Raw genomic sequence first — 14355 nt, forward strand, 5'->3', positions numbered from 1 at the left:
GGGGGGGGAATAGATTGTGCATGACTGCGGAAAACAAACAGATAAGCAGGCAGGCAGAAATTGTTGGGAGGGTGCAAATGAAAGTAATATAGTTTAACACCACTTTAACTAGCCTGGCTCAATGCTGTGGATTCTTGGGATTAGTAGCTTGAAGAGACATCAAACCCCTTTGGCAAACAAGGCTAAAGACCCTGTAAACTTACAACTCCCATGATTTCATAGCACTGAACCTTGGTAGTTAGTGATATCCAGCTGCATTAATTCTACAGTATTGCATCCTTAAGAAGAGTAATCTGAAAAAGGTTAATTATAACTTCCGAATTGTTCAATTTCACTAGCAACAATCTCATTTTTTCTAATTTGAAAAAATTAATTGTTTTATAGTATTGATGTTGTGTTGTGTTATTAATCATTTCAGATACTAGTAATTATTCATCACAGACTCAAACACACCTATTTTTTCATTTTGTTCATATAGTGAAAATAGATTTACTGAAAAATGAGAGCTAGAAAAAGAATCCACAAGGAAGAGACAAACAGGGAGAGAAAAAGGATGTGAGACTCCCAGATTTTGGGGAAACATAACATTTTGGTGGGAAGCAGAAAACAACATTCCCAAACTATTAAATGAAAAGAACTAACCATTCTCAGAGCCATTTCACACAGCCATATAACCCAGAATATCAAGGCTGAAAATCCCACAATATCTGCTTTTAATTGGGTTACCTGAGTCCGCACTGCCATATATTCCAGTTCAAAGCAGATAATGTAGGATTTTCTGCCATTGATCCAAATTAACATGACTATATCTTTGAATGCTATCTTCATTTTGATCAAAGAAACAAAACTTTCCAAGTACATGCACATGTACACATTTTAAATAAAACTTCACTTTCTGCTCTTTTACAGCATATTATAGCATGCTCCTTTATGACTGAGGGAAAGACAGTCGTATCATAAGCTTACACAACTTCCACAATAACTCAATTTTTAGAATTTATGGAAGGTAGCCACATTAATAATGGGAACCTGATAGATATCGTAAATTTTGAAGAGCTCAACTTTGCTTAGGCTAATTCTGACCAAACATTCAGAGGCTATGGAGGAGGGGGGCGGGGGGGGGGGAGTTGTGATTTGATTAGTTCCAAGTCATTACATTTGCATCTCAGATGAGATTTTGGAAGACACTAGATATACCCATCAATCCTCTTCCCTTCAAGTCAAAAGTAGGCAAAGTGAAGCTCATAGACTGTATGCAAACCTTAAGGTTCCTGAATCCCACAAAGATTAAGATCCTATTTTTTTAAAAAAAAAAAATAGTACAGCTTGCCCTCAAAAAATTCAAAACAGCTCAAAACTTCTATAAAATGTTGTTGCTTTGCTCTCCAACCCCAAGCCTCTCACGCAGGGCCGTAGCCAGAAAAAAATTTCGGGAGGGGTTTTGAAAATTTCGGGGGGGTTGAACCCCTAGCACATACCCCTCCTCGCTACAAACCTGTCAATATCTGCTTGAGATAGTGCCTGGAGGGACTCTTAATGTTTTGCATCTCATAGACTTAGCATGGGGATTTGGTTAACCAGTTAAAATTCATGAGTAAACGAGATTTTTTTTATAACTTGAAAAATTTCGGGGGGGGGGGGGGTTGAACCCCTAACCCCCCCCCCCCTCGCTAAAGGCCTGCTCTCACGTACCCCAAGAAACAAAGATAGAAAAAGAAAAAAGCGACTAACTGATCAAAATCAAAGGGTTTGTTTTTCCGTGTGAGAGCGACTCGAGAAACTGCAAGTCATTTCTGGTGTGAGAGAATTGGCCGTCTGCAAAGACATTGCCCAGGGGATGCCCGGATGTTTTGCCATCCTTGTGGGAGGCTTCTTTCATGTCCCCGCATGGAACTGGAGCTGAAAGAGGGAGCTCATCCATGCTCTCCCTAGGTTGGATTCAAACCAGCAACATTAAGGTTAGCAATCCAAACTTCAAGCCATCGGTCCTGCCGGTACAAGGGTTTAACCCATTGTGCCACAGGGGGCTCCAAAATCAATGGTGACATGACATCACATTGGTTGTTCTGATGCATCCACTATGAGACACTGAGGATGAAATACATCCCTTCTCCAGTGTCTGTCCAAAACCAGGGCATAAAACTCTAATCAGCTAGGAAGAAGGTCGAGATGTTTATATACTATGAATTTGTCAGACCATTTTTCAGGGTTGGAAAAGCAACTATGCTCATTCAATATCAATTTTTCTACTTTGGAGACAGAACTGGATCCCTCCTTTCAGCACTCATTTTCTAGCAGTTGAACTAACTGTGTCATCACATCTAAGGCTAGTTGAACTTATCCTTTGTTTCTTTCCATGTTTATGTTGGGCTTGTCCCCATGTGAGCTGCCCCGAGTCCCTTCGGGGAGATGGTGGCAGGATACAACAACAACAATAATAACAACTTTATTCTTGTATCCAGCATTGAATAGAGGGGTATCCCTCTATATTCCATTGGGTTAGAAATTAAATACATCTACATTAGATGCTTTGATGGAAGTTGGACACCCCAAAGTAGGTGTCATAAAGATGGTGATCAGAGAAAGCCTCCACTCTTGGTAATTGCAGTGAGCACTGAGAAGTCTTTAGAGTCAGTGTTGTTAACCTAATGCTGTCATATGGTCAGCAGTTACATGTGTTGAATGGTCAAATTGTGAAAGCAGTTGCTTTCTAGTGACTTTTTGTAAATAGGCTAAAGTAGGCATGGGCAAACTTCGGTCCTCCAAGTGTTTGGACTTCAGCTCCCACAGTTCCTAACAGCCAGTAATCCTAACAGTTGGTAAACTGGCTGAGATTTCTGGGAGTTGTAGGCCAAAACACCTGGGGACCCACAGGCTGAGAATCACTGCCTTGTATCAAAAATGGAAACCCTGTATCTCCACACATACACACCCCAAACCTATGCTTTTCTATGGTCTCAACACTGGTTGGTGTTTGGGACACCACTAATAGGGACACGTGTGTTTTGTGTATTTGTGCACAAAAATGGGCACATATTTTTAATGCGATGAAAGGAAAAGAGGACAAGGTTCCTGTTCCATTAACATTTTTGCAGACAAGAGAATACTGCAGGTATAGCCTAGCATCCAATTAGGGAGGGATATATATATAGTTGCCATTATGTAGTTGACATCCTTGGTTGGTAGCAGTAGAAGTGGGGTTCTGCAAATATGCCACCCTATGCCTTGTCTTTGCAACTGAGTATTGGCCATTGTAGTTGCACAACATAGTTTTGCAAGGTCTTTAGCCTTCTCTGCCAAAGCATACTGATGCTTCACCGAACTACAAATTCCAGGATTCAATAGCATTGAGCCATAACAGTTATATTAGTGTCAAACAACATTACCTCTATAGTGTACATGAATCCAAGTGCCTGATCATTTAGTACATGTCTGATTGATAATTCCTGATAAAATTCAATTGCATGGGAGTCTGGGTTGTTTAGTTTTGCCAGATCCTTTCAGCAAACGCTCAATCCCTCCTCGCCATTTCCCTTTCTGGGATCCATGTTGAGCAGGAAGACAGTTCCGACAGGTGGATCTATGCAACATCCCCTTCTTCACCCCATCCACATTTTAGCTACTGCCTTCCCCTTAAAAAAAAACCCACTTACTTGCCATCTGGGATCAGAACTGGACAAGTGAGAAGCATTCGTCTATGTTCCTACAAACAGTACTGACAGATGGCCTAGCAATCCCACTCCAGCTGATCTTGCCAGTATCTCTAGTCAGCATAGTCAATGACCAGGAATATAGACTAATACACCTGGAGGATCCATAATAGTTTGTTTGTAACCAGGACAAGAGCAGCTTGGTAGCCAAAAATCCATGCAGGTTGTAAAGCAGTGCCATGTCTAGAATCTAGAGCAGTTTCTTTCAACCTTTGGTCCTGCAGATTTTGAAAATCGTTCTCAGAATTCCTGAACTTTCACTGTATTGGCTAGGACTTTTGGAAACTGAAATTCAAATCATCTAGAAGACTAAAGGTTGAGAAGAATTGATCTAATGACTTACCTCTGACAAATATCCTGGCAGTCCTCAAGTTACGAGCAAGATAGATTCTGTAGGTGTGTTCTTAAGTTGAATTTATTTGTAAGTCAGAACAGGTAAAGATGATAAGCTAATGTGTTGTCAAAGGTTTTCATGGCCAGAATCACTGGGTTGCTGTGAGTTTTCCACGCTGTATGGCCATGTTCCAGGAGCATTCTCTGATGACGTTTCACCCACATCTATGGCAGGAATCACCTCCCAAAAATTTTATTTATTATTATTTATTACATGCATGTATACCCCGCCCTTCTCCCCGAGGGGACTCAGAGCGGCTTACATTCTGCCACGAAGGCCAGCAACAAATATACTATAAAACAAAACAATTAAAACATGATAAAAAGTATACAAAAATTAAAACGCTGCAAGGCAGCGATATTGCACCATCCTCAGTCATTCAATACTGCTACAATTACAGATTTGCGACCCGATTACATCAGCCAATGAGCTTATTTGCTGAATGCCTGGGCGCAGAGCCAAGTTTTTAGTTTTCTTCTAAATCCCAGGAGGGATGGGGTTTGCTGGATATCGCTGGGGAGGGAGTTCCACAGCCGAGGAGCCACCACCGAGAAGGCCCTGTCCCTCGTCCCCACCAGCCGCGCCTGCGAGGCAGGACCTCCCCGGAAGATCTTAAGGTTCTAACGGGCTCATAGGAGGAGATACGTTCGGATAGATAGGCAGGACCAGAACCATTTAGGGCTTTGTAGGTCAAAACCAGCACTTTGAATTGGGCTCAGTAGCATATCGGCAGCCAGTGGAGCTGTCTTAGCAGAGGGGTTGTACGCTCCCTGTAAGCCGCTCCCGTTATTAACCTGGCTGCCGCCCGCTGCACCAGCTGGAGCTTCCGGGCCGTCTTCAAAGGCAGCCCCACATAGAGTGCATTGCAGTAATCCAGCCGGGATGTGACCAGAGCGTGGACCACCATGGCCCCCAGGCAGGAATCATCCAGGCTTTGAAACTGCAAGGCCATTCAAGTCTAATCAAGCTGTCCAATTGTAACATTCACTTCTGCTTCAGGCAAGCAAGAGTTCTTTCTCTCACCCTGAACATTCCAGATATAGAAACCCCACTTGTCTAGTTTCCAACAAATCTCACAACCTCTGAGGATGCCTGCCACAGATGTGGGTGAAACGTCAGGAGTGAATGCTTCTGGAACATGGCCATACAGCACAGAAAACCCACAGCAACCCATTACAAGCTAACATTATCTCCTAGAACTGTCCTATTCCAATGGCTTCTTGCAGTGTTGATTTGTACCATGAAATATTTATATTCCTGATATTTTTCACTTCTAGGGGATGAAGACACTGGGAAAATCTGACACAAAAGATTTTGCCTCTGTGTAAAAAAGGTCAGCTCTGTTCTGAAAAAAGAAACATGGATTTACTTGAACAGCTCAAAGATTTCTGTGTTTGCTGGTACATCTCTAGTTTTGCCTGCAAGGAGAACATCATTTAAAGTTATTTCCTAAATATTCAACTCCAATTCAGACTCAAAAAAATCTGGGTGCGTACAAAACATGTTTCAGATATTCCGGATAATTACAGTGCTTAACCACTATAATTTGAATTGAAGATAATTATAAGGAAATAGAAACTTGACAGATCTTAAAGGGTCACACAGCAATCAGATTTCATTTTTGATTCAGACTATTGATACAAATGAAGCTGCTGGACTAATTTGCATAGCAAGTATCTACAGTAGGGTGCTGATGCAATTTTGTGTTATTTTTGCACAATACAGCTGATTTTTTTACACTAAGTGGGAGGGGGAAACCCAAGCAAATCTTAGTGCCCAGTCATAGCAGAACTGATGCAATAGCTGCCTCCTGTGACAGCAGCTTTCAAATGAAAATCCTGTAGAGAAAGAACACAATTCAAACTGCCTACTTACTTTCAGTCTTCTTTTGATATATACATCTTACAACGCAGTCTAATATCCCAGCCCAAAATACTACTTCAAACATTTCATGATATGACCTTGGATGCAATGGTAATAAAATAGATTTATCATTTGAAGATAAATATATTTCTTTCCATCTACTTGCTTTATTAAAATGCATGTGTGAATTTAAACATCCCATTTGTGCATGAAGCATAGTACACATTCAAACTTCGGCTTTTCCCCTCTACACCCCCCATTAAAATCTAGGAACTTGGGAATAGCAACCTCCCAAGCCTTTCACTATTTATTTGTTAATGTATATATTGGCTAATCTGTATTCTATGTGTATGTTGATTGGGCTGTACCTCTTTGGTGTGGGAGGGGTTATAGACATGTAATTGTACTGAGCATATTCGGACTCAGGACTCCATTTTTGTATTCAATGTCTGCTTTACACCTCAGTGGAGGGGGATGCATGCTGCTGTTTGGACTTCAGTAGAGACACATGACTTAGGAATACAACTATACCTAAAGACCAAGGACAATTGATTATGAATGATACCCTGTGTACTCAACACAGAAAGAACTCTGTCCTATTTATAACTGAATTTTAGTAAGAAATGTGCCTGTATGGTGAATTAATACAAGATGTCTGTGAGTAAACAAGATATGCTATTTTGACTTTGTTTTTTTTAATCTCTGAGTGCATATTTTAAACTAAGAGGTTTCAAGGCAGTGTATATCTTTTGGGTAATTACAAGTGCAACTACAACTGCAATTTCAACTTCAAAGAAACAACGATCCTCTGCTAACCAAATATATTTTTGTAGTGGCATGTCTTTGTCCTTGGCAGTTCAAAGACATGGTTCCTCAGTTTAACAGCCAAGTTACCTGTGTGCCATTACATGTATGCTTCTGAATATCACTTGTTCAAAGGATTGGCTTCTAACAAGGTCATGCTTTTCTTGACTTGTGGTTTTCAAAAAGGTGGTCACCACATGTTTGTGGAGATTCACATTTGCCAAACGGATATGACATCAATGTTTCCTTTTCAGTAAGGTTATGATTACCATTTATTTCCAAAGGGATATCTGTCCAGAGACTGGGTGCAAAAGGAAGACATTATCCCTGTCTTTGCTTGAATGAAAGAAAAACAATGTAATCATGTGTATAAGTACTTATAAATACAAGTCAAAGTGTTCAGTACAGTTTTAAATATTCAAACTCAATTTTAATGGAATTTATTTCTGTGTGGATATGCATTGCATTGTTAAAATCCTAATCCATGTATATTCTGTATTGTTAAGAAAATAGGGAGTAAGAGACAATGCATGATGCAATCTCATATGTCTTTGTATACACCGGGCATGGGCAAACTTCGGCCCTCCAGGTGTTTTGGACTCCAACTCCCACCGGCTGTTAGGATTTGTGGGAGTTGAAGTCCAAAACACCTGGAGGGCCAAGTTTGCTCATACCTGGTATACACACAGGCATAGTAAAATTGTACTCCTGTCTTCTATAAAATGCCTACTAGATCCCCAAAGAGGAATTGCCTTAACAAGTATAGCATCTCAGCAAATAAATGCTGGATAGTTGTGAATTCCCTGGGCTGTATGGCCATGTTCCAGAAGTATTCTCTCCCGACAGGGCAGGTCTCCTCAGAGGTTGTAATTGCCTCACAATCACAAGCAGGAAGCAGCCAATCTTTGAAGCTACAGGGCCATTCAGTGCTAATCAAGGTGCCCAATTGAAACATTCACACTTTCCTCCAACAGACAAGAGTTCTTTCTCCCACCCTGGACATTCCAGTGATATATAAACCCCACTTTCCAACAGACCTCACAATATCTTGAGGATGCCTGCCATGGATGTGGGTGAAACGTCAGGAGAGAATGCTTCTGGAACATCGCCATACAGCCCAGAAAAAAATAAGAACTCAGTGATTCCGGCCATGGAAGCCTTTGACAACAAAATGCTGGATGCATAGATTCAGCCTTGCAATTCATTTCAGACATTATTATTATTATTATTATTATTATTATTTGATTTTGATTTTTAATTTTTTAATATATATTTTATTGAAGTTTTACCTTATAAGATAAAGTAAATTAACATCAAAAGAGTGAGAACATTCGATTGTATAGAAAGTAGGAAAACTGCGATTAAAAAAGAATCAAAAAGGGAGAGAGAAAAAACAACCAAAAACCAAAAACAAAGCTAAAGTGTCCATATTTATCTATTTATAGACTTATCATAAATGCACGTTATATTATTCTTCTATATCTCTCTGTTAACCAAATGATGGCATACTGCTTGGAAATCCTGACTATTAGTATTACTACTACTACTATTATTGTTACAGTAGAGTCTCACTTATCCAACGTTCTGGATTATCCAACGCATTTTTGTAGTCAATGTTTTCAATACATTGTGATATTTTGGTGCTAAATTCATAAATACAGTAATTACTATGTAGCATTACTGCATATTGACATACTTGTTCTGTCAAATTTGTTGTATAACATGATGTTTTGGTGCTTAATTTGTAAAATCATAACTTAATTTGGTGTTTAATAGGCTTCCCCTTAATCTCTCCTTGTTATCCAACATATTCGCTTATCCAACATTCTGCCGGCCCGTTTATGTTGGATAAGTGAGACTCTACTGTACTATTATATTTTCCAATTGTTGTACTGGAACAACAATGACTGTTTAGTTTAACTTTAACAGTTTTTGGCAGTTCTTTGTTAGAACATTACCAATGTCAGCTGCTTCTAATCTAGCGATTCTACTCAAAGTGTCTAATTATTATTATTATTTTATTGTATGACACAGCAAACAATATCACAAAATCACAAGTCGAACACTTCCCAAGTGTCTAGGTCTGTGTGATGTATTTTCGGATGATGCGTGCAGATCCCAGTAGGGTGGCCTTTTGCAGTTGGCAGATCGTAATTTTGTCAATGTCTATTGTTTCCAAATGCCGGCTGAGATCTTTTGGCAAGGCATTATTATTATTATTATTATTATTATTATTATTTTCAAATAATCCTATGCAAGGAATAGCTACCACTGGAAAGAATGAGGGAGGAAAAGTCTGCACACACAGTGGTTCTCAATGCAATTGTATGCCTTATTTGCCTTATCCTTTCATTTCGTAATAAGGAAAGGGTGAGGTTCCGAACACGCGAGGGAGGGAGGGAGGAGAAAGCTCTGTAGACGCCAGGCTGAGCGGCTCATTAACATACCCACCCAAACATTGTGACGTCACTGCGCGCGAGTCTTGCCCCGCCCCTTCACGGCTCCAAGATTCAGGAGAGCAAGGTGTCCTTGTCAAAGCCGGTTGCCAGCCAGCCCGCCCTTGCTGGGATGAATGGCTGATCGACGGCCTGATCCCATGGTCCCTGATCCCGCATTTGTATCGCTTTGCAAAAGAAAATCCCTTTCTCCGATTTTCTAAAACACCTTGTGTTGTGGGGTGGGCAGGCTAGTAACAGGATTGCGTTGTTGTGTAAGAAACAATAATAACAACAACAATGTGGATGATGGATAGTGATGGTATTCTTCCCACCCCTGTAAACATTAACATCTTGGGAAAGAATTTACAGGGCATCTTGGGTGCCTATTGTGATGTTTTACTCTGTGATTTTAACTCTTTTAAATTTACTGTTGTCATTTATTTTATTTTATACCTTGTATATATTTGTTTCGGGCTCGGTTCCCCATGTAAGCCGCCCCAAGTCCCCCAGGTTATAAAAATAAAGTAGTTGTTGTTATTGACAAGAAGAAAGAGTATGACACAGCAAATGAGATATATATGCTGGATTTTGTATCACAAGACACTTCCCAAGCGTTGGTTTATTATTATTACAGTAGAGTCTCACTTATCCAAGCTAAACGGGCCGGCAGACGCTTAGATAAGCGAATATCTTGGATAATAAGGAGGGATTAAGGAAACGGTTTTAAACATCAAATTAGGTTATGATTTTACAAATTAAGCACCAAAACATCATGTTTTACAACAAATTTGACAGAAAGTAGTTCAATATGCAGTAATGTTATGTTGTAATTACTGTATTTACGAATTTAGCACCAAAATATCATGATATATTGAAAACACTGACTACAAAAATGCCTTGGATAATCCATAATCTTGGATAAGCGAGTCTTGGATAAGTGAGACTCTGTTGTTGTTGTCTCTTATTCTCCATGAATGTCCAGAGGCATCTATTCAACAGAGATCACTGGGTTGCTGTGAGTTTTCCAGGCTGTATGGTCATGTTCCAGCAGCATCCTCTCCTGATGTTTCACCCACATCTATGGCAGGCATCCTCAGAGGTGGTGAGGTATATTGGGAACTAAGCAAGTAAGGTTTATATATCTGTGGAAGGTCCAGGGTGGAAGTAAGTACTCTTCTCTGTTGGAGGCAAGTGTGGATGCTGCAATTAATCACCTTGATTAGCACTAAAAAGCCTTGCAGCTTCAAGGCCTGGCTGATTCCTGCGTGGAGGAATAATTTGTTGACAGGTGTTAGCTGGCTCTGATGGCTTCCTGTCTGGATTCCCCTGTTTTGTGTTGTTCTTTATTTACTATTTGGATTTTAGAGTTATTTTAATACTGGTAGAAAGATTTTGTTCATTTTCATGGTTTCCTCCTTTCTGTTGAAATTGTCCACATGCTTGTGGATTTCGATGGCTTCTCTGTGTCGTCTGACATAGTGGTTGTTGGAGTGGCCCAACATTTCTGTGTTCTCAAATAATATACTGTGTCCAGGTTGGTTCATTAAGTGCTCTGCTGTGGCTGACTTCTCTGGTTGGATAGTCTGCAGTGCCTTTCATGTTCCTGGATTCGTGTTTGGGCAATGCTATGTTTGGTGGTCCCTATGTAGACTTGTCCACAGCTGCTTGGTATATGGTAGACTCCTGCAGAGGTGGGGGATCCCTCTTGTCCTTTCCTGAACATAGCATTTTGTGGATTTAGTGAATCAGCCAGGCCTTGAAGCTGGCAAAGCCATTAATGCTATTCAAGGTGATTAATTGCAGCGGTCACACTTGCCTCCAACAGACAAGAGTTCTTTTTCCCACCCTGGTCCTTCCACAGATATATAAACCTCCCTTGTTTAGTTTCCAATATACCTCACAACCTCTGAGGATGCCGTTCATAGATGTGGGCAAAATGGCAGGAGAAGATGCTTCTGGAACATGGCCATACCATCCAGGAAACTCACAGCAACCCAGTGATTCTAGCCATGAAAGCCTTCGACAACACAATAATGATTCAAATTGGTATTATACCCACCCCTGTAAACATCAAAATCTTGGGAAAGAATTTGCAGGGTATCTTGTGTGCCCATCTCTTATTCTGTGTGAACATCCAAAGCGTCTATTCAACAGAGATCGGTTTTGTCTTTAAAAACCAAAATAATGAAGTCATCTGATTTCGTGTATGTGTGAATCCAGCCAAACAGGAGAAAAAAAGGAACAATCACAATACACATGTGGAGGAAGAGGAAAGGGTGCATCCACACAGTAGAATTAATGCACTCTAATGGCAATCATCTGATGCTATGGAATCCTGGGAGTTGTAGTTTCACAATGACTTGAGTCTTCAATGCCAAATTGTGCTGGGCCCTCACCAAACTCCAACTCTCAGGTTTCCATAGCATTGAGCCATGGCAATTCAAGGTGTCCAACTGAATTCATTCTGGGTTGCTGTGAGTTTTCCAGGCTGTATGGCCACGTTCCAGAAGCATTTCACCCACATCTATGGCAGGGGAGGTTTATATATCTGTGGAAGGTCCAGGGTGGGAGAAAGAATTCTTTTCTGTTAGAGGCAAGTGTGAATGTTGCAATTATTCACCTTGATTAGTATAGAATAGCCTTTCAGCTTCAAGCTCTGGCTGCTTACTGCCTGAGGGAATCCTTTGCTGGGGTATGTTAGCTGGCCCTGATTGTTTCCTGTCTGGAATTCCCCTGTTTTCAGAATGTTTTCAGAATTTACTGTCCCAATTTTAAGAGTGTTTAAATACTGGTAGCCAGATTTTGTTCATTTTCATGGTTTCCTCCTTTCTGTTGAAATTGTCCACATGCTTGTGGATTTCAATGGCTTCTCTGTGTAGTCTGACATGGTGGCTGTTAGAGTGGTCCAGCATTTCTGTGTTCTTGCAACATTCACACTTGCCTCCAACAAACATGAGTTCTTTCTCCCACACTGGATCTTCCACAAATATATAAACCTCCCTTGCTTAGTTTCCAATATACCTCACAACCTCTGAGGGTGCCTGCCATAGATGTGGGTGAAACGTCGGGAGATGATGCTTCTGGAACATGGTCATACAGCCTGGAAAATTCACAGCAACCCAGTGATTCCAGCCATGAAAGCCTTTGACATTGCATTCATTCTACCCTGTAGACATGCTCAAGGAAGGCCTGGATCTTCTAGAGTAGCCTCATGTGCTAAATGGGATTTTCCCTGGTGTTGGCTCCTCAACCACGGGGAACATGGTTTGCAATTGGATTGTGGCCTCTGCAATGCCCTGCTTCCATCTGATGAAATAAAAAGGGGGAACCAAAATGCCCGCCACGCATGCCGGCTACGCAGACATGCCAGGAAATAAAATTAAAGAAGCAGCCACGCTGGAGAAAGATCCCCCCCCCCCAAAGACTACAAGCTGCCGAGGAAGAGGAGGAGATCTTGCTTTCCTGGAAAGAGCTGGAGGCATCTCCCAAGGCTGATCCGGCGGCCTGCCCACGCGTGGGGTGGGGGGCCCGCACAGAGCATCTCCAGCTCGACTGCCCCCAAATCCTACTAACCCACATGTTTCTGATTCCCTCCATCCAGCTTCCTCTCCCTTCCTTGCCTCCATCCTGCTGTGTCAGGGGAGCCATCCCAAGGGGAAGGATGCTCTCTCTGCATCCTCAGGCGGCTACATTCTCTGGACCAGGAGAGGAGGGAGAGGAGAAGGCCGCATCCTTTGGGCCAAGGAGGAGGGAGACTAGAAAGACCCCGCATCCCTCTCCTCAAAGAACTTAGCCATTTGGTCCTTCTATTTTCTATGCCACTCTAAAGGGGAGGGGGGACGCTGTATGCTAAGTAGGGGTGGCTTTGCTTGCCTATCATCTCGATGCCTCCCATATTTGGCTGCCTAAGCAACAGCATCCAAGCCGGCCTTGTTCCCAACCGACCCACTTGTCAATTCCATCCACGACGCGGGCGCTGGGGCCCCTCCTTCCGCTGCCCTTGCCCACCTTTTCCACAAGGGAAGGTAACCCCCCCCCCCATGTCTTCGGATGTCTTCCGTGGGATGGAGCGGCCTTTCCCTGGAGAGAGGCGGCTTGCGTGTGGTCCAGGCGACCACGAGGCTGGCTTGCCTCGGATGTGTCCAGGCACCCCACCCATCGCACACACATACACAAACACACAACACACTCCCCCCCCCCCGCCCCGCATCCCGCCAGTCTTACCTTCTGTCCAAAGGCGCCCAGCGTGGCTTGGGCGACTCTCTCTCCTCTCCTCTCTCCCGCAGTGCCCGCGATGTGGCCAGTAGAAGGATCAATGGCTTTGTGGGGAGGGCGGGAGGGACTGAGAAAGAGGGCAGCGGTTTTAGGTCTGTGTGTTTGTGTGTCTGTGTCTATGTATTGCTCTGGGAGGTGGCGGGGAAAGAGACGGACATGTGCGCGGCGCTTCCGATGCAGGGGCGTTTAAAGACGGAGAGAAAGGCGGGAGGGAAGGAGGGAGGAAGGGAGGGGGAAAGGCAGGGCGGAGGGAGCCGCACCTCCCTTGACGCAGAGCAGCCTGCAACGCCGGCCTCTCCATCCTCCTCCTCCTCCAGCAAGACCGAGAGAACGAGGGGCTCCCCCTCCCCACCCTTGTAGGAGAGGCGCGCTAGTCGGACCAAGGCGAGACGCTTTCCACCGAGAACAAAGCGAGCCCTCCCCGCCACGCGTCTCTGCGCGCCCAGCCCTGGTCCCAAGCCCCCCCCCCCCATAACCCGTCCCCAGCCTAAGCCCACCCTCTGGCTTTTGAGGGGAGTCTGCGGCACGTTTGAGTGCCCTGGAGGAAGAAGATGCACTAGCCAAAGGAGCCAGGCTGCTGTCTGTCTCTATCTCCCCCACCCCCGAACCCCCTTCTGGTTTCGGAAATTGAGAGGCTAGGCGCACCAGGAGGAGATGTAACCGCCTGGCACACACCTATAGGGCAGTTCCTGGACAGGCAGAGTTGTGGGATGGGGAAAGAGGACCCAGCTTCTCTCCCACACCCTCCCTTGCGGTTTTTGGAAATGGAAAGGTCGGGCATGTTAAGACAATGTTCTCAACCTGTGGTTCCCCAAATGTTTTGGCCTTCAACTTCCAAAAATTCCTAACAGCTGGTAAACTGGCTGGGATT

At 43.1% G+C, this 14355-nt stretch overlaps 1 protein-coding gene across 1 annotated transcript in view; it reads right to left on the bottom strand.

The window, feature by feature from the left end:
- slc6a15 (solute carrier family 6 member 15) overlaps positions 1 to 13798 on the bottom strand; it is a 51909-nt gene extending 38111 nt beyond the window's left edge. Inside the window, exon 1 of the mRNA XM_003221120.4 lies at positions 13434 to 13798. The gene's annotated coding sequence lies outside the window, so the exon portion shown is untranslated. The remainder of the gene's footprint in view (positions 1 to 13433) is intronic.
- Between the last annotated feature and the right edge of the window lie 557 nt (positions 13799 to 14355).

The sequence above is a fragment of the Anolis carolinensis genome, chromosome 5 (assembly GCF_035594765.1).
Source record: "Anolis carolinensis isolate JA03-04 chromosome 5, rAnoCar3.1.pri, whole genome shotgun sequence".
In the NCBI taxonomy this organism is placed as follows: Eukaryota; Metazoa; Chordata; class Lepidosauria; order Squamata; family Dactyloidae; genus Anolis; species Anolis carolinensis.